The sequence below is a fragment of the Armigeres subalbatus genome, chromosome 2, assembly GCF_024139115.2.
Source record: "Armigeres subalbatus isolate Guangzhou_Male chromosome 2, GZ_Asu_2, whole genome shotgun sequence".
In the NCBI taxonomy this organism is placed as follows: domain Eukaryota; kingdom Metazoa; phylum Arthropoda; class Insecta; order Diptera; family Culicidae; genus Armigeres; species Armigeres subalbatus.
In genome coordinates this window covers 1,132,152-1,152,830 of record NC_085140.1, presented here as the reverse complement: position 1 = coordinate 1,152,830, position 20,679 = coordinate 1,132,152, and the positions used below count along the sequence as shown (strand labels likewise).

Genomic DNA, 20,679 nt, shown 5'->3' with positions numbered 1-20,679 from the left:
GTTGCCAGTGATGCCCCAGTCTTGTAACTTTCTAAGGACCAAAGGGGTCCAGGTCCGGTTGAAAGCTTTGGCGATGTCAAGTGATACTAGGTCAACATGCTTGCCTTCCTCGTACGCCTCTTGGAGCACACTGCCCAGGTTGGCAAAATAGGTGCTGGTGCCATATCCTGGGCGGAAAGCGTGTTGACGATGGCCTAACCTTCCGTCCGCTTCCAGTTTTCCCTAAGCCGCCGATTGACCATCCTTTCGACAGTTTTGGACGCGCACGAGGTCAGGGAAATTGGCCTAAATTTGGAAGCGTCGCGGCTGTTAACACTACTCTTCGGGATGGGATGACATAGCTTTTCCTCCACTCGTCAGGAAAAGTGCGGTTTTCCCAAATGTTGTTGACGAGGTTCAGAAAGAGGGCCTTCGCGGCCGGAGAGAGTCGTTTGAGCATGGGATACCCCAACTCATCCGGCCCGGATGAGTTCCCTTTGCACTTGGCGAGCGCGTGGGCCAACTCTCCTGCTGAGAAGGGGTGGTTCAGCAGGCAGCCGGGGGGGTCCGCGGGAATAAGAGTGGTGTTGAGGTGAAGATTATGGGAAGTGATTTTTCTCTGGAAGTCTGCTGGGTACTGGGAAACAGCTACCAGGGAAGCAAAATAGTCGCCGAGAGCATTCGCGACTTGTACAGGGTCAGAGATTGTGCGGTTGCCCTGATCGAGGTGGATTGGAGTACCCCTCGATTTCCCACTAATCGCGTTAACCCGCCTCCAAAGTTATTATTATTATTTATCTTTATTAACGAGATTTTCGGCCCTTGGCCGGCTCCTCTCGTGTAGCAGAAAGGGAATAGATTACATTTCATTTAACAATTTGATATTCTAATTAATTTATAGTTCGGACCGGAAGGGTTCCGACAAAAATTTGTTATTCTAGTTGGTATTAAACCCGGTGGGGAATCTATTCTTTTAACAGGTGCGAAGTCCGTGGGATGTCCATTTACATTGCGGGTGTCATCATTAATTGCAGGGGGGTTTTGTGGGTAGTTCGTATTCCGTTGGGGTTGTCCGTGTTCATGGCAGGGTTCGTCAAATTCGGTTGAAGAGTCCGCAGTCTTTCAGAAAATTGATGGTTTGTCTTTCCCTGACTCCATCGTTTTGCAGGGCCGTGATCGTGTTGGGTATATCGTTTGTGGTGCGTGGTTCTTGGAACAGCGGGCAGGTGTTGAACACGTGGTTGACGGTCATGCGGGTGTGGCAGGTGTCGCATGTATGGTGAAAATCTCCGGAGCCGAAGTTGTGGGTCAACATGGTGTGGCCGGTGCGCAGGCGAGAGAGTACCACCTGTTCCCGCCGATTGAGCAAGTCTTCGCCAGGAAGAATGGAGTTCTTGATCATGCTACAAATGTTTCTTTGTCCCCTCCATTCATTTGCCCAGGTAAGCGAGATGGATTGCTTCACCCAGAGCTTGGCATCGTCCGCCGGAACCACCCGGTTAAGGAAGGGGCTGAAACGTCCAGTGTTGGCTAGGATGTCTGCTTCCTCGTTTCCCCTGATTCCTGCGTGTCCGGGGACCCAGGTTAGGGTAGTGTTGGTGTCCAGTGCTGCCTGGATCGCCTGAACGAAGGGATGGCGGTTGCTGTCCGAGGACACTGCCGACAGAACGCTGGCGGAATCCGTCACTACCAGGACGGGGCCGGTGCTTGGCTGTATTACGGCCTGGAAGATCGCCGCCGCTTCAGCTGAAAAGACGGAACACAGATCGGGAAGGCGGTGGGAAGAGCAGGGACCATCAAAAGAGTGGATACCTACCCCAACTGTTCCGGCCGCTTTCGAGCCGTCGGTGTATCGGATTGTCGATGTCGAATGCTTGTTGTCCAATAGTTCTTGGAAGAGACCCTGCGCTAGTCTCGCGTTTGGATTTTTTCGCAGTTTGGACTTCAGTGATAGTTCGATTTTTGGCTTTGCCTTATTCCAGCTTGCTGCTCCTAGGCGGTGCAGGCCTGCAATTTTCGGCAGTCGTTGCTGGGTGGAGCGATGGAGTACTTCGTTGGCCCGGTCGAGAAGGCAGCAGGTTCGGTTGTCGTTGGTGGTCCTTTCCAGGTAACCAATTGTCCTCGTACATAGCGCCACCGTAGCCTTGTGAGACGGAAAGGAGTACGCCAGCTTCGGCGCACGCCATGTCCGCGGGTGTTGAGGGCAGGAGACCGGAAACCAAACGAATTGAACGGTTATAGACCGGGGCAAGGTTGGAAATAAGGTCATCAAAGTTACCTGAGGTGGCTTCTATTCCGTACAGAAGCCTGCTGGTGATAACGGCGTCGGCGACGCGGAGACGGGTGGGACGGTCACTGCGGGTTCGTTTTTTGGAAATTAACTTCACCATGTTGGTCCTGGCTTGGCAGGCCTTCCGGACAGCGGCGAAATGATGCTTGAAGGTGAGCTTCCGGTCGAAGGTGATACCCAATAGTTTGACGCAATTTTTTGTCGGGATGATGCTGCCGTCGAGGGTAACTGGTTGTTTGGGTAGTCGGTGGTTGCTTTGGCATGCGTGCATGCGGATGCATTTCCCAGCTGCCATCTGGAAGCCGACGGATTGTGCCCACTTTGCCACGCGGTTGACCGCCGCCTGGGCCTTTCTTCTCACCATTTTCGGGTGCTTACCGACGGCGACAAGCAGGATATCGTCGGCGTAAACGAGAATAAAGATGTCCTTTGGCAGATCAGCGAAAACCTCCTCCATGGCGACAAGGAAGAGGGTAACGGCAATCACCGAGCCCTGAGGGACTCCGGTTTCTTCTCTGGTGGTTTTCGAAGTAGTGGCACCTAGCTGGACTTGGAATGTTCGCTCGAGCAGAAAGTTTTTGATGAAACTCAGCAGGTTTCCGGATAGGCCCCAGTGCGCCAGCCTTTCGAGTACGCCGGGGGTCCAAGTGCGGCTGTAAGCTTTGGAGATATCGAGGGAGATTAGTTCTGTATGCTTACCCTTTGCGTCCTCCAGAATTTGGGTGAGCGACGCCAGGTAGGTGTTGGTTCCACGACCCGGACGGAAAGCGTGCTGTCTGCTGTCTAAGCAGCCGGTGCTTTCCAGGTACTCAACCAGCCGCCTGTTGACCAGTCGTTCCATCACCTTCGACCCGACGTTGGTTAATGCGATTGGGCGATAGCCACTTGCATCGTTTGCTTGACCGTTGTGTTTGGGAATGGGAACTACCAGGCTGGATCGCCATTCGGTAGGGAAAGTACCGTCAGCAAACTCCTTATTGATCGCCGCCAGGAGGGCGATTTTCCCGCTTGGAGGGAGGTTTTTGATCATGGGGTAGCCCATATCGTCAGGACCAGCAGATTTGCCTTTGCCCTTTCTCAGTGCAAACTCCAGTTCCGCCATCGAAAATGGTTTGTTGAAGCAGTCGTTTTTATCGGGTGGGACCTGAAACGCCAGGATCTTTGAGGAAGGATCTGTGTGCTTCTTTCTGAAGGCTTCCGGGTACTCACCGTATGAGGATTGTCGGCCGAAGTGATCCGCTAAGGCGTCCGCTACTATTGCTGGATCCCGCTGGATCGATCCGTTTACAGATAGTGAGATGCCTTTCGATCTGCGCTTACCGTTGAAGCAGTTAATGCGCCTCCAGAGTTCGGTGGTCGATTGCTCGTCGTTAATCCCGTCGAGGAATTCTGTCCAGGATTTTTCTTTCGCCTCTCTTATGGTCTGCCTGCAGTCATTCCTTGCTTCCTGGTAATCAGTGTGGATGCGCTCTAGCAGAGGACTATCCGGTGGGTAACGCTTCTGGGCCTTCTTGTACGCGCGGAGATTTTTGCGTCTTTTCTTGACGGCTGCCTTGGTGGTTTCATTCCACCAGTGTACAGCTTTTCTTCCCAGGTTGGGACTCGTCTTTGGGATGGCTTTGCCTGCGGCTTGTAGGATGGTGTTGGTGAGGTCGGAGATGGAAGAAGTCGGAAACTGGGACAGCTCGCGTTCGATCTCCCGCTGAAAACTTTCCCAGTCTACTTTATCGTAGAGCCAGCGTGGTCTACGGGAAATTTCTATTGGACTGCTGTCCAACGCCACGACGATCGGTGAATGATCGCTCCCTCGTGGATCACCATCGGTGGACTAGAGTAGTCGGCCAACCGCCGGTTTCGAAGCTAATGTAACATCGATGACTGATTCAAATCTTCCACGTCGGAAGGTCAGGGAGCCGTCGTTCAACACAATCAGGCCGGCATCGGATGCCGCGTTAAGTATCATTCTGCCTCTTGCATTGCTTGAACGGCTGCCCCAAGCGCGATGGTGCCCGTTTACATCTCCCAGTATGATGGCTGGCGATGGCAACTGCTCGAAGGCCTTGAGGAGCTTGTTTTGCAGGTTAGGGATTTTTCCGTTGGGAATGTAGATGGATCCGATGGACAGCGGGAAGGGCCATTGAATTCTCACCGCCACCATGGGGAAGTCCACATCCACGGGGATCTCGGATGCGGGAACTTCTTCGAGGATTCCGATTGCGGCGGACTGGTAGATGTTGCTATTCACGTCGGAGTACCACTTGTACCTGCCACCTAGGGAGCGATTCATTGCTGTTGGCGAGGCGCGGTGGATCTCTTGAAGGGCAATAACCACGGGCTGGAGGTCGGCTGCGAGCAATTCCAAGTCACATAGGTTGTTGTGGAAGCCGTTGATGTTCCACTGCAGTGCGATTGTGGTACTCTGGTTGCTTGGTCTGCTTGGTCGTGTCTGGGTTGCTGGGGTGTTACTGTTCGGCGTGGGACCCACATCCGGCAGAGATGGGGAAGGCGACGGGAAAAATGTGGTAAAGGACCATGAATTTGACGGGGGTGTGCTCCCCCCCAGAGCTCCACCGGAGGCAGGTCCCTCGCTGTGGTCGGTGGCTGGAGTTTTTGAGAGCGGGCGGGCTTGTTTCGAGGAACCAGGGAGGATGGTTGCACGAATGCCATACCTTTGTTTATGGAGGATGTCGTACAGGTCGGCCGATGTTGCTTCCGGCCCTAGAGGGGGGAAGGACTGTGCTTCGTCCGCGGCTGCGGCACTTGGATCTTGCATTTGGTTGAAGGAAGGTGTCTTGCATCCCGCGTCGTCCGTCGGGGAAATGAACTGCGTCCCGAGAACGCCAACAGCTATTCGCTTCACTCCCTCGGTGTCCCTCGCTGAACTTGGATGATCCTGGCTGGCAGGGTCAGCGCCCGAGCGCCGGGGGTTGTCCGCCAGTTCCGGTTGGGGTGTAGCTTCCGCACTGACGGGGCCTCGGCTACTCGGACGCTCAACTGCGGCCATTGTGTTGGTGGTGGGTGTTAGCGATCGTGAAGTGACGATGGTAGGTGGTGGATTTGTGTTCGCATTAGTGATTTGAGTAACAGGTACTCTTGTGTAAGGCTCAGCTTGCACATTTCCATGGTTGGGATTGATTGTAGGGTAAGGATTGAAGAGGAAAGGGGAAGGGTCTTGTGGGTTTTAACTATAGAAATCGGGCGGCGAAGCTGAGCCTTTAAACCACTTACTTTGAATTTTTCGGTACTGCACCACGTTTCGTCTTGGGACCACACAGGGAGGAATCGCTACTGTCCTCTGTGTTCCTTAACGATCGTTCGCGTTTGGGCGTTTGCTTCGGTGTCGTATCCATGCTGTCGTCTTCCGAGAAGATGTCGTACGGGTTGTCTACGATTTGTATCTTCTCTTTGTCCGCCTTGTTCTTCTTGTCGATGTTCTTTTTGGCCTTGTTCTTGTTTGGTTCCACACTTGGTTGCTTGACCATTGACTTTAGCCTTTCAATTATGCTGTCCTTTACGGTCAGCGATTCCTGGAGCTTGGTTATTTCTTCGGTGAGGGCCGCTACCTTGCTCACGAGGTCCTCGATGGTACCGCTGTTCTGCACAGTCTCCAATCTATTACCGACTCCGACTTGTTTAGCTTTGCTGGCCAGTTGCAGTTGGTTGATTTTTGCCTTGAGCTCCTCGATTTCTTTGTCCTTGCTGGAGTTTACGACCTTGGCGAATGATCCCGTTTGACCGGAAGCGCAGCGCAGTTCGATCTCCCTGCGGGCTTGCGGGTACGAGATGCCTTGGTCAACTTTCACTCGTTGTACCTCTACCTCCTTCAGGTACACTGGGCATTTCCGGCTTGACGTGGGGTGGGAATTGTTTCTGCAAAATTTACAGAACTGCGGTTCCGTACACGGGGAGCGGTTGATTCTTGCTTCAGCGTCGTCGATAGCCATGGCGGTGCTTGTCGGGTGGTGCTTTGAGCAGTTGCCACAGATTTGCTCCTCGCTGGGGCACCTCTTGCCCGTGTGGCCGAAGTCCCAGCAGCGGAAGCAGCGCATCGGGTTCGGATAATAGTTCCGAGTTGGACAGCGGGTCCAACCGAAGCTAACGTGGTCTGGTACTACCGTTCCGGAGAGGGTCAAGACAAGAGTTGCGGTCTTCACTAGCTTACCATCGGGAGCTTTTCGCATTATTCGGTGGATTTCTTTTACCCCTTGAGATTGGAGTTCTTCGAGCAGGTAATCGTCCGTTAGATCCATTGCATCGACGCTGGATACCACGCACTTAACACAGTTTAGCTGCGGGTGTTCTATGACCGATACCGGAGTGCCGTCGCTGAGCTTGCTCATATTCAGTAAACGTTGGAATTGGGTACTGCTGCGGACTTTGAGTACATAAGTAGCACCGCGATTTTCCTTCGAGGCTCCTTCAATTGTACCACCAAGGAATGATTCCACTGAGCGACGGAGCAGAAACGGGTTGGATGGCAGTGGGCCATCAACACCTTGTAGGCGCAACACTCTTAGTGGACCGGATGAATCTGTCTTGTCCATGAATAACGGGAGTCGGCGTCCCGTGTATTCACCGTCTAAGCGGTTCGATAATGTGCCGTCATTGGGGCCCCCTGGATCCCCTGGGCGATGGGAGTGGCCCGTGGCCATCTCCGTTTCACTTCACTCGCGCCGCCAACCGGGATGGGCGGGTTGCAACGACCAAAACAACGAAAATGCGAAAAAAAATTAACTAGACAGTTCAGAGTCTTGCCCTTGCACTCGCGACGATGTCGCCAAACCGCACTGGCGAGAGAAAAAAGAGACAAAAACCGACGACGAGAGCACGCTGCCTTTGCTGAGCGAGAAAACTACCACGCGTCTCCGCTTGGCTGTGAGCGCGTCCCAACAACCAAATTGAACGCGTCACCAAACGAATGCCAACACACTTCTGCTTAATACGATCTGACACTGGATGCCGCGGCCAGATCGATCCGGTCCTCGGACTATGTCCCGGATCCTTGATCCCAAAAGTCCTGCTCTCCGGTGGTTAGAAGAATGTCACCACTCTTTCCCTTGGAAAGGAATAAAAAACCGCAATGGCTGCCTATCAGCCTACACGCGCGTCGAAAAGATTGCAAAAAAAAATGCTCTGCGAGACGGAGGTAAGAGAAAACGAACCGCACTCAATGCCTGTTAGAGCTAAACTGCCTCCAAAGTTCGGCGGAGGTCTGGGACGGGTTGATGCTATCGATGAAATCCTCCCATTGCTTGGATTTTGCTTCCCTGATAATGATCTTACACTGTCGGTGTTTCTCCTTATACAGATCTAGGGCGTCAGGCCTGAGAGGGTGGTTGGGACTTAGCTTTCTCAAAGCCCGAAGGGCTTTTCGCCTGGCCTTAACTGCACGCCGAGTTTCCTCGGACCACCATCTAAGGGCGCGACGGCCGGGACGGCCGCTAGACCGTGGGATGGCATGCTGTGCTGCGACAAGGACCATGCTGGTGAAGTCGGAAATGGACGATGGAGGTTGGTCCGCGCAGGCCGTTGACGTGGCGCGCTCGTACTCCTCCCAGTCCGCTTCATCGTATTTCCAACGGGGTCGCTTAACTTCCACAGGAGGGGATGCGTTAGTGGAGATCTGGATCGGGTAGTGGTTACTACCATATAGGTCGGTGCTGGCTTCCCAGGAGAAACGCGACAGAACGGACCTTTTTTTTTTTTTTTTTTTTTTTTTTTCTTTATTAAAGAGGCTTGCAGCCCTAGGCTGGCTCACCTCTGGAGAGGGAGAAAAAAGTTTGAAAAATTTACATGTCATTTAACAATTTTTAGATTTCAAAAAATATTTCAAAATGTTTTCGCGTAGTCCATAGAGAGTCCGTTTGGGTTGCTGGTGTTGGTATCGCTTCAGTGGGAGTTGTTTTTGTGGGTCATTCATCCTTCGGGTTGTCAAGTGTCGTTGCGGGGGGTCTGTATCAGGTTGGGGCGTTATACCGCATTGAAGAGGCGGCAGTCCTTCAAAAAGGAGATCAGCTGCTGCTCGCCAACTCGATCGTTCTGCAGAGCAGCGGCGGCGTTGGTGATGTCGTATGTTGTTCTTGGCAGTTCGTAGATTGGACAGTGGTTCAGGATGTGGGCAACCGTTATTCGGCAGTTGCACGCGTTGCAGTGTCGATGAAATTCAGTAGAGCCGAGATTGTGCGTAATATTTGTATGGCCGGTTCGTAGACGGGAAAGTACCACCTGTTCCCGGCGGTTCAACAGGTCTTCGCCGGGGAGAGTGGAATTCTTAACCATTCTACAGAAATTTCGTTGACTTCGCCATTCGCCGGCCCATGCAGCAGCCATTTGCTGCCGGATCCATTTCTTTGCGTCATCGTTTGGGACTGCTCGGCAAAGGTACGGGCTGCTGCGCCCGATGTTCGCCAGGATATCAGCGCTTTCATTCCCTTGAATGCCGGAGTGGCCGGGAACCCACATCAAGGTAATGTTGCTTTTCAGTGCCAGTTGGATGGCCTGGATGTATGGATGGCGACTTGAATCGGACGAGCGCAGCCAGCACGCTGGCTGAATCGGTGACAACTAAGGTGTGGCCATCAGTTGGACGGGCAACGGCGCGGAAAATCGCCGCAGCTTCAGCCGAGAAAACGGAGGTCATGTTTGGTAGGCGATGTGTTTCGGTGGAGCCGTCGCTGGAATCGACACCGAGGCCGACTCTTCCCGCAGCTTTGGACCCGTCGGTGTACCGGATGATGGATGCTGAGTACTTTTCGTGGATCCGCTGTTGGAAGAGCCTTTGGGCGACCAACTTATTCGGTTCTCGACGGAGCTGTTTCTTGAGGGTGAGGTCAATGTTTGGCTTCGGTTCGTTCCAGCTTTTGGGGCCAAGATGATGGAGGCCAACCACCTTGGGCATCCTTAGGTGGCAGGTTTGGTGGAAAATTTCATCCGCGCGATCAATTTTTTTTTTTTTTTTTTTTTTAAATCTTTATTAGTGTGTTTTTTTAATTATTAATTAAGTTCAACACAGGAAATATTGAAAAGGTGGGGTTTGGAAGAAACCCTCCTTAGCGCCCAACCTAGGGGTCGCCCCAAAAGCCATTTAACACATTAAAATAGTTTTAATTACTAATTAAACGGAGGTTGTGAGATCGTTATTTAGTGGCCCTAAACTAATTTGGCCATAGGCCTGTGGTTAACAGTTTTTATCACGTTTGAAATTGCTACTAAAAGGACTTAATACTTGACTGTACGTTTGGATGATTACGGGTATCATACTTAACGAAGCCCTAACCCCGCATCTTTCTTTAGTGCCTTTCTATTATCTTGCAAGCAGTCATGGTGCATTAATTGGTTTGCATATATGCTGAGTTTTCCGGTTTCGTTCGTTCTAGCTAGTGTCAGTCAGTTTCGAGTGCCAACAAATATGTGCTTTGCAGCTTTAAAAGGGAAAAATAAAAGTTGATTCCTTTGTCGGAATTTGTGATTTTTCGCTGCTGCTTGCTGTGATGTCGCAGAAGGCCGGTAAGAAGGGAGAAAAAATCGATTTGTGTTGTGTGGGTGTTGGACAAACTGTGGAGTGTGCCCCAGCGGATTGCGGCCAGGGGTCGTAACTATTTTAGTATCTTTATTTATCGAGGAAATTGGGCTCGTGGGCAGTAATTCCATGGGAGAGTGCTAACGGTATTTATCCATCGTGGGTGAAAAATGGTTGCTAAAGGTGGAGAATAGTTGATTCGATCGGCACTGCGGTAGGTTTCCGTGTTTTTGTTGTTTTCGCAGCAAGGTTATAGTTGAGGGGACGACCAGTGTTGTAGTTGTTGCTCGGTGGTGATTTCTTTGGATTTAGGTTATGGTTGATTGATGAGACTGTTGTGATGATGGTGTTGGGATTGCGTCGAGATATGAAAATTGTTCCCATAGTTGAACTAATAGGACTTTTTTTCTTTCTTTGCAGGAGCCGTTATACGTCGTGTAGGATCCATTGCCAAAACGAGTGTTGAAGGCCCTAGCCACAGGGTTCGATGCAGTGATGGGTGTTCGATGCGTTCAGTACGGAGAGAGAGTGTTGAAGGAGTCGGGATGTGTACGGTGGTTGTGCGGAGGGTCGACTCCATCTATCCTTGTTAGGGGCTGGACCATGGTTGGTGTAAGCCAACAGTGCCAAGCTCCCCCTGGCGGTGCGGCGTCTGACGATGCAAAATTCCGCAGGTCGCCCTTGTGGTGTAGCCGCACCGGCCAACCAGGGGGGCCTTTCATCAACGCAAGTTGGTTTGGGCATTGGCACTGGCAGCCGATGGAGTTGACGAAAGTTTGCCGTCCTATACCATCCTCGGACGGTGTGTGAAGAGGTAGGTATCGTTCCAATCGGGGCAATTAGATGAACAGAAAATAATATTTTCTTCTTTTTTAGGTGATGATTCTTCGATGTTAGACGCCAGATGGTGGGATTCCTGGCCAGACCTTGCCAAAACAGGTTCTAATGTAATCGGTGAGTTCCACATTGTTTTTCTTGATTTATTCCGTTTTTAAGGTGGCGAGGTGTACCGCTCCCGTCGGCGCGAGCAGAGTCACCCATTCCGATCCCTTGCTGCTTTCGGTTGGGGCCGTGCCAGCGCCGTCGGGGCCATCGCCTCGCCCCCTCTTGTTGTTTCCGAGAAGAAATGCCGCATTTGGTTGTAGTTATCGATGTTGAAACTGCTAGTTAGGATGGAGAAAAGTCGGCACCTGTTGATGTAGGGTTTGTTCTTTTGTTTGACGAGTTTGCTTCACATTGGTAGTTCCTTTCCGTTGATCAGTGTCAGTTTTATCGTACGATAAAGTACCGCACTCAGGCGCACCGACAGGGACACCCATGCCGATTTGTTCCAACTTTCGGTTGGGGCCGTATCAGTGTTCCCGAGGCAGCGTCGTTTCCATTCTTGCTTCACAGTGATAGAACCTTTCCATTATACGATGTCATCTTTACCGTATGAGGATGTACCGTACTCGAGTGCACCGACAGGGACACCCATGCCGATTTGGTCCAGCTTTCGGTTGGGGCCGTGACGATGTTACCGAGACAGTTGCAGTTCCATTTCTTCAGAGGATCCAGAAATTCGGCGCGAAACAAGGAGCGCCAGGAGCCAAAGTCGTCTCATTAGTTCGATGATGTTCGTAGTTTGCTTGCTTGTTGAGTTGCTGGATTGTAGTTGTCCGAGGTAAAGGAAGAGTACCGACCTATCGATCAGTGTCAGCTTTATCGTAGGATGACGTACCGCACTCAGGCGCATCGACAGGGGGACCCATGCCGATTTGATCCAGCTTTCGGTTGGGGCCGTGTCAATGTTTCCGAGGCAGCCGCCGTTTCCATTCTTGCTTCACAGTGATAGTTCCTTATCATTGGGCGATGTCAGCTTTATTAGTTCGGTGAGGTTCGTAGTTTACTTTACTTGTTCGATTGCTGGATTGTAGTTGTCCAAGGTAAGGGAAGAGTACTGACACATTGATCAGTGTCAGCTTTATCGTAGGATGACGTACCGCAATCAGGCGCATCGACAGGGAGACCCATGCCGATTTGATCCAGCTTTCGGTTGGGGCCGTGTCAATGTTTCCGAAGCAGCCGCCGTTTCCATTCTTGCTTCATAGTGATAATTCCTTTTCGTTGGGTGATGTCGGCTTTACCATAGAAAGGCGTACCGCACTCGAGCGCACCGACAGGGACACCCATGCCGATTTGATCCAGCTTTCGGTTGGGGCCGTGACGGTGTTTCCGAGGCAGCCGCAGTCCAAGGGTGGCAATCAGCAGGATGCGAACAACTGCTGCTCTTCCATTATGTCGTTTTGAGGTGTCTCGGATAACCCAGTTGTCCACCAGCGCGTAAGCTGGGTTTGCGGGTAGCGAAAAATTATCGAGCTTGGAAAGATGACGGTATTCCGGATAGAGACAGCGTGCCTGATGGATGATAATTTGGTTAGTTTTACTGCGCAGAGACTGAACAAGTGAGGCAGTAAACCAAATGCGAACAACAGCTACTCTTCAATTAAGTTGATTGGGGGTATCTCTAATAACCCAGTTGTCCACCAGCGCGTAAGCTGGGTTTGCGGGTAACAAGATTTATCGGGCTTCGGAGGGATGACGGTATTTTGCTGTATGGATTCGATGTTAATGGAGCCAGGAGTTGATGCGCCATACTTAGGAGGCCAGGAGGGATCCCCATTCCGGTCCCAGCTGCTTCCGGTTGGGGGCGCCCCAGCCGCCTAAGATGACTTGTCCATAAGGATGCTGAAGTAGGAAACGGGTAGCAATCGTCTGGATCTGTTGTGCGGATAGAAACAGCGTGCCTGATGGATGATGATTCAGTTGGTTTTACTGCACAGAAACTAAACAATGGAGGCAGTCAACAGAAAGCGAACAACAGCTACTCTGCCAGTAGGAAGTCATCCAGCTATCGAAGTAACGACAAGGAAGTGTTGGCGGTAGGCCAACCAACTACGATATTGTCGGCAGTGAGCCGATCGATGAAAAGCTGCATTGCTTTGCTTGCGGTCCATGGTGGTGCGCGATGTGCTGGGCAGGACGTTTCGCGCTCAGGAGGACCAGGAGGGATCCCCATTCCGGTCCCAGTGGCTTCCGGTTGGGGGCGCCCTGGTAGTCCCGGGGCCGTCGTTATCCCAGGCGATGATTGGGTGGATATTTAGCTGCTTTAGATGCTGGATGCTGGGAAGTTAGCGGGCACTAAACGAGAAATTGTTGGCAGTGGGCAGAAACATCTACGATTTTGTCAGCAGTAAGCCGACCGATGAGAGGCTGCGTTGCTTTGTTTGCTGATCCATGTTAATGTTCAGGGTACCGGGGGACGCTTTGGACCCAGGGAAACCAGGAGGGATCCCCATTCCGGTCCCCAAAAGCTTCCGGTTGGGGGCGACCTGGCAGTCCCGGGGCCGTCGTCATCCCGAGTGATGATTGAGCCGGAATTGGAAGCAGCTGATAGGCAAGTGCGCTGCAAATGATGTTGAGTTGGGCATCGTTTACGATCGAGATGTTGGCGGTAAGCCAGCCAGTAGGAAGCCAGCCAGTAGGTGTGGTTTTTCAGTGCTTTACAATCGCGGTTCTCCACCAAACAGCTTTCTGGATTTGCGGGAAAAGCACGAGCCGGGGTTACTATCTGGCGGTATGCCACAGAGAAGCGTTGTCGGTTAGAAGCCGTTTGAGCAGTGGAGCAGTAAAACAGGAGATGTTGGCAGTAAGCCAACCAGCTACGATGTTGCCGTCAGTGAACCGATCGGTAAGGGTCCATGTTGATGATGATGGTCCATGTTAATGTTCCATGTGCTGGGGAGGACGTGTCGCATCCAGGAAAACCAGGAGGGATCCCCATTCCGGTCCCAATCAGCTTCCGGTTGGGGGCGACCTGGCAGTCCCAGAGCCGTCGTCGTCCCAGGCTGTGATTATCCGATTTCTATGCTGAAGGTTGGATGTTGCGTCAGTTGTTACCAGTCGGAGGGTGAATTGGTCGAAAGCCAACCAACGGATAGAAAGATAACGTGGAGAGTTGCTGCTGTCGTTGCGAGGGGTTGGCTGTAAGCCCACCAACGGGCGGCGGGAATCAATGCAGTATATCGTTATGCGATCTCACGGAGCTGATTTACCCAGTTGTCCAGTTCCAATTCTTTTTTTTTTTTTTTTTTTTTTATTTCTTTATTAAAGAGGCTTGCAGCCCTAGGCTGGCTCACCTCTGGAGAGGGAGAAAAAAGTTTGAAAAATTTACATGTCATTTAACAATTTTTAGATTTCAAAAAATATTTCAAAATGTTTTCGCGTAGTCCATAGAGAGTCCGTTTGGGTTGCTGGTGTTGGTATCGCTTCAGTGGGAGTTGTTTTTGTGGGTCATTCATCCTTCGGGTTGTCAAGTGTCGTTGCGGGGGGTCTGTATCAGGTTGGGGCGTTATACCGCATTGAAGAGGCGGCAGTCCTTCAAAAAGGAGATCAGCTGCTGCTCGCCAACTCGATCGTTCTGCAGAGCAGCGGCGGCGTTGGTGATGTCGTATGTTGTTCTTGGCAGTTCGTAGATTGGACAGTGGTTCAGGATGTGGGCAACCGTTATTCGGCAGTTGCACGCGTTGCAGTGTCGATGAAATTCAGTAGAGCCGAGATTGTGCGTAATATTTGTATGGCCGGTTCGTAGACGGGAAAGTACCACCTGTTCCCGGCGGTTCAACAGGTCTTCGCCGGGGAGAGTGGAATTCTTAACCATTCTACAGAAATTTCGTTGACTTCGCCATTCGCTGGCCCATGCAGCAGCCATTTGCTGCCGGATCCATTTCTTTGCGTCATCGTTTGGGACTGCTCGGCAAAGGTACGGGCTGCTGCGCCCGATGTTCGCCAGGATATCAGCGCTTTCATTCCCTTGAATGCCGGAGTGGCCGGGAACCCACATCAAGGTAATGTTGCTTTTCAGTGCCAGTTGGATGGCCTGGATGTATGGATGGCGACTTGAATCGGACGAGAGCGCAGCCAGCACGCTGGCTGAATCGGTGACAACTAAGGTGTGGCCATCAGTTGGACGGGCAACGGCGCGGAAAATCGCCGCAGCTTCAGCCGAGAAAACGGAGGTCATGTTTGGTAGGCGATGTGTTTCGGTGGAGCCGTCGCTGGAATCGACACCGAGGCCGACTCTTCCCGCAGCTTTGGACCCGTCGGTGTACCGGATGATGGATGCTGAGTACTTTTCGTGGATCCGCTGTTGGAAGAGCCTTTGGGCGACCAACTTATTCGGTTCTCGACGGAGCTGTTTCTTGAGGGTGAGGTCAATGTTTGGCTTCGGTTCGTTCCAGCTTTTGGGGCCAAGATGATGGAGGCCAACCACCTTGGGCATCCTTAGGTGGCAGGTTTGGTGGAAAATTTCATCCGCGCGATCAAGGAGGCTGCAAGAAACTGAGTTTGCTTTGGTTTTTTCTGAATAGCTTGCCGCTTTGGTGCACAGCGCTGAGGCAGCCTTGAAGCGGAAGGGCAGAACGCCGGTTTCCGCGCAGGCTATGTCGGCGGGCGTCGATGGCAATAGTCCGGAGATTAGCCGGATGGATCGGTTGTACACCGGAGCGAGGGAGAGAACTAAATCCGGGAAATTCCAGGATGTCATTTCAATACCGTACGTTAGTCGGCTGGTGATCACCGCGTCGGCTACGCGGATACGGGTGGAGCGGTCGCTTCTGGTTCGTCGTCTAGATATGAGCTTGATCATGTTTACCCTATTTTTGCATGCGTTGCGGATATTCTCAAAATGCTTCTTAAAGGTGAGTTTTCGGTCAACGGAGACACCGAGTAGCTTGACACAGTTGCGCGTTGGTATTGCGTTGCCATTGAGGGTTATGGGGCGCCGAGGGGGACGGTGGTTGCTGTCGCATATATGGACCCTGACGCACTTTCCGGCTGCCATTTGGAAGCCGACTGCAGTGGCCCATTTTCCGACTTTACTTACGGCTGCTTGGGCCTTCCTTCTCAACGCTTTCGGGTGTTTGCCGGTGACGACCAGCAGGATATCATCCGCATAAACAAGGATGTAGACTCCTGGGGCAGGTTGGTGAAAACTTCCTCCATGGCTATCAGGAAGAGTGTTACGGCTATTACGGATCCTTGAGGGACTCGGTTTCCTCCTTCATGGGTCCTGAGGGCGTGCGATCCGAGTTGTACTCGGAAGGACCGATCGAGCAGAAAATTTTTACGAAATGCAGGAGGTTGCCGGAAATCCCCCAAAGAGCCAATTTCTTCAGGATGCCCGGTGTCCAGGTGCGGTTGTAGGCCTTAGATATGTCCAGCGACACAAGTTCAGCATGGTGACCTGCTTCCTTTGCTTCCTGGAGGATCTGGCTTAGGGAGGCCAGGTAGGTTCCGGTTCCTCTTCCGGAGCGGAAGGCGTGCTGTCGACTGTCAAAACGGCCAGTGCTTTCCAGGTATTCGGTCAGCCTTCGGTTTACAAGCCTCTCCAGGATCTTGGCGCTTACATTCGTTAGAGCTATCGGACGGTAGCTGCTGGCTTCGGTAGATGGACCTTGGTTCTTAGGGATGGGAACCACGATGCTTGACCTCCATTCTGCGGGAAGCGTGCCACATTGCCACTCCTTGTTAAGGGCCTCAAGGAGGGCAACTTTTCCGCTTGGAGGGAGGTTCTTCAGCATTGGATAGCCTAGGTTATCGGGTCCGGCAGACTTTCCCTTCCCCTTCCTCAGCGCAAATTCCAGCTCCTCCAGCGAGAAAGGCCGGTTGAAATTCGCTCCGTCGTCTGGAGGAACCGGAAAGGCAAGGATTTCGGCTGAGGGGTCGGGATGAGACTTTCTGAACTCCTCGGGGTATTCCTGGTAAGAGGACTGCCGGTGGAAGTGTTCGGCCAGGGCGTCGGCAACTATAGCGGGGTCTCGCTGCATTGTGCCATCTATGGAGAGAGTAATACCTTTGGATCGACGCTTACCTGTAAAACAGTTGATCCTTCGCCACAGCTCGGTTGAGGACTGGTCACTGGAGATGCCGTCAAGGAAATCCGTCCATGACTGGTCCTTTTCTTCCCGGATGGTCTGCCTGCATTTGTTTCTTGCAACTTGGTACTCGGTGCGGATATTTACCAAGTCAGGGCTATCCGGTGCTAGCCGTTTCTTCGCTCTCTTTGAGTGCTCGGAGGGCCTTCCTCCTGTCTTTGACCGCTTGCTTCGCCACGTCATTCCACCAGTGCACGGATCTTCGTCCCGGGTTTGGGCTGGTTTTGGGATCGTTTGCTGGCGGCCCTGTGGATGGCCTCCGATAGTTCGATTGCTGTTGGGTTTGGTCCTGCCTCTAGCTCTCTCTCTATCTCTTGATGGAAGCCTCTCCAGTCGGCTTGGTCATAAAGCCAACGGGGACGACGCGAAATGTTGGTGGGCACGCTGTCAAGCGCCACGAGAATAGGCGCGTGGTCGCTGCCTCTGGGGTCACCGTCCGTGAACCAGAGCAGCCTACCGACGACCGAACTCGAGGCTAGTGAAACGTCGATGGCAGACTCCGTCAACCCTCGGCGGAAGGTTGGGGTGCCATCGTTCAAGACAACCAGTCCTGTTTCGGTTGCGGCGTTGAAGACGGCGTTGCCGCGAGTGTTGTTAGAGCGGCTACCCCAGGAGTGGTGGTAGCCGTTCACATCTCCGAGGATGAGCACTGGTGATGGTAGGGTCTCGAAAATACTCACCAAGTTACGCTCCAGGTTCTGGTGCCTGCCACTGGGGATGTATAGCGATACGATTGTGATTGGGAGGGGCCACTCTACTCTGACTGCGACCATCGGGAAATCCGCATCGACGAGGATCTCGGTGGCAGGGACCTCACTCAGGACGCCAACTGCAGCAGATTGGAAGACGTTTTCCCTGACTTCGGTGAACCATTTATAACGTCCGCTTAGTGTCCGATCCATGGCGGAGGGAGTTGCGCGGTGGATCTCCTGTAGTGCTAAGACTATCGGTTCAGAGTCCGAGACAAGCAGCTCTAGGTCACAGAGGTTATTAAAGAAACCATTGGCGTTCCATTGAAGCGCCAAGGTGATGGAGCGGGGACCTGGGCCATGCGACTGCGGCGCTGAAAAGATGCTGTCATCGAGGGTTGGGGGTCCGGAACCCGCAACCGGCAGAGATGGGGGAGGCGACGGCAAAAAAGTGGGTGGTGGAGGTGTGCTCCCCCCCAGAGCTCTTCCGGAGGCAAGCTCCTCGCCCCCAAGGGCTGCTGACATTGCGGTGAAAGCTGGGTACTCACGGGAGGGTCCTGGCTTGATAACGGCGTCAGGGCCGTACCTGGTCATATGCAGTTGGTCGTAGAGGAAAGCTGACGATGATTCTACTCCGAGCGGAGGGAAGGACGTTGCTTCGTCCGCAGTAGCGGCACTTTTACTTTGCGCTTGCACTTGACTTCCCTCGTCGTCCGTTGGGGAAAGAAAAAACGTCCCAAGTACGCCACCTGCTTTGCGCTTGACTCCAACGGTGTCCTTTTTGCTTGAGTCTTCGTCCGCATTTGCGGCACCCGTGCTTTGCGCTTGACTCTTGGATCCCTCGTTGTCCGTTGGGGAAAGAAAGAGCGTCCCAAGTACGCCGTCTGCTCTACGCTTGACTCCCGCGGTGTCCTTTAGGCATGTGGCTTCGTCCGCTATTGCGGCGCTCTTACTTTGCGCTTGACGTTTGTGTCCCTCGTCGTCCGTTGGGGAAAGGAAAAGCGTCCCAAGTAGGCCGTCTGCTTTGCGCTTGACTCCACGGTGTCCTGGCTAGCAGGGACAGCGTCCGAGCGCCGGAGGTTGTCCGCCAGTTCCGGTAGGGGTGTAGCATCCGCACTGGCATTGCCCCGGCTACTCGGATGCTCATCTGCGGCCTGTGTGTTGCTGCTTTCCTTTTCGGGTACGTGTTCTCGCACGGGATTGGGCGGGTGGGTGTTGGGTGTGTTGAAAGGTAGAATAGAAGTTGATAAGGTTTGAGTAACTAGTACTCGTCTGGGAGGCTCGGCTTGCACATCATTGTCGGAAGTATTTGTTTTGAAGTGAGGATTGAAAAGGATGGGAGGGGGTTTGGGTAGGTAAAAGCTTGTAGGATACAATAGAGGCAAACAGAGCCTATTAAACCACTTACTTGGCTGTTCTACCTGTCACACGCTTCGTCCGTGGGGCTCCAGCTGAGGACTTTCCACTCTCGCTGGAGTCACTTGGGACGCGATCGCGCTTGGGAGTTGGTGTTGGTGTGACGACCATCTCCTCGCTGTCGCTGAAGATGTCGTACGGGTTTGGAGAAACAGTTGTATCCATCTTGCTTGAGCTTGCTTTGCTGGCTTGCTTGGCTTGCTTGGTCTTTCTGGTGTCCTTGCCGTCGCTGCTTTGGACCATGGCGCGCAGCTTCTCGATGACTTGGTCCTTCACGTCGAGACTAGCTTGCAGCTTGCCGATGGTTTCGGTCAGCTCCGACACTTTTCGGATCAGATCCTCGATCGTGCCGTTTTGTTGGATGGCCTCCATGCGGTTGCCAACTCCCGATGTCTGGCTGGTCTTGTTCACTTGCAGGTCCTTGACCATTTTCCTCAAATCTGCGATCTCCTGGTCCTTGCTTTGAGTAGTTGCTTGAGCGAAAGAGCCGGTTTGTCCGGTTCCGGAGCGGGCTTCGAACATTCTCCTTGCTGGGCCGTATGGGATACCTTGGTCCACGCGGATCCTTTGTATCTCAACCTCCTTCAGGTATTCCGGGCATCTTCTGCTGGAGGTTGGATGCTCATGGCTTTTGCAAAATTTGCAGTAGGATCGGTCGGGACACTGTGGGCGATTGTTGGGCTCGTCGGTCGCCATTGAGGCGTCCGCGGGATGATGCTTGGAACAGTTGCCACATAGTTGTTCCGCACTTGGGCATCGCTTGCCGGTGTGCCCAAATTATTATTATTATTATTAAAATCTTTATTAAAGAGGTTTTTAGCCCAAGGCTAGTTCACCTCCGCGAAAGTTTTGAAATGGTTTTACAAAATATATGATTACATTGCATTATCAATTTAATATTCTACGATTTTACTATCGGTCCGGAAGGGGCCGTTCTAGGATTGATATGAAAATTTGTTATTCTAGGTGTTTCCGGTTCCAATAGCTTGGTGGGGTGTATCAGAGCAGTCCAGGGTCGTTGCGTGTTTGGTATCAATTTTCGTTTTCAGTGGGTGTTTCGTAGTCCGGTGGTTTGTCCTTTTTCGTGGCAGGGTCTTGATTGTTTCGGGGAGGTGTTTTGTGTTCCGTTTCCGAGGGTTTCCAGAGTTCGTTGCTGGGTCATTATCAGGTTTGGGGCTTGTCATATTCGGTTAAATAGTTGGACGTCGTTCAGAAAATTAATGGTGCACCGTTCGTCAACCGTGTTGTTACGTAAAGCCGTGTATGCATTCTGGATGTTGTTGTTGTTACGTGCTTCTTTTTTTTTTTTTTTTTTTTTTTTAATCTTTATTTCTGTGTTTTTTTAATCTACAGATTAAGTTCAACACCAAAAGAAAGGGGGCTGGAAGAGACCCCTTTGCGGGCCAACCTTGGGTCCCGCCCATAGCGGTGCAGCAAGACTAAATTATGGAGAGGGTCAGCCGGAGGGGCCGCCCTGCGTGCCAACCAAGGGCATCGCCATTTGACTTAGAACTAAACACTTGACTAAAATATAAACACTTTAAAATGGGAAATTAAATAATAATAATAAAAGGAGTTCACAGAAAATTAAAAGTACGATGATGACACTACACAAAACGAGTTAAAAACAGGGGTTCCGAAGCGGATGGGGACTTTATTCCCGGTGTAGGTACTTCGGCGGTTGGTGTCCTCCTGTGCTCTCCGATAAAGTTGGCGTTTGCTCTGCGCTCCTGCAGGCCCTGTAGTCAAGGGTTTCTTCTGGGGATCCTGCTATAGTTTGGCAGTCTCAGGATGTCCTGTTGTGGTTTGCGA

General features: G+C 52.2%; 1 long non-coding RNA gene across 2 annotated transcripts; it reads left to right on the top strand.

Moving 5' to 3' along the window:
* The first annotated feature begins 9,243 nt into the window (after positions 1 to 9,243).
* LOC134213921 (uncharacterized) lies at positions 9,244 to 20,442 on the top strand. Of its 2 annotated transcripts, XR_009979569.1 has the most exons (3): positions 9,267 to 9,775; positions 10,209 to 10,742; positions 20,221 to 20,442. It is a non-coding gene; the product is annotated as an uncharacterized LOC134213921 (long non-coding RNA). The 2 variants fall into 2 exon arrangements; XR_009979568.1 differs by lacking the exon at positions 10,209 to 10,742 and having other exon boundaries at positions 9,244 to 9,775.
* Positions 20,443 to 20,679: the final 237 nt, after the last annotated feature.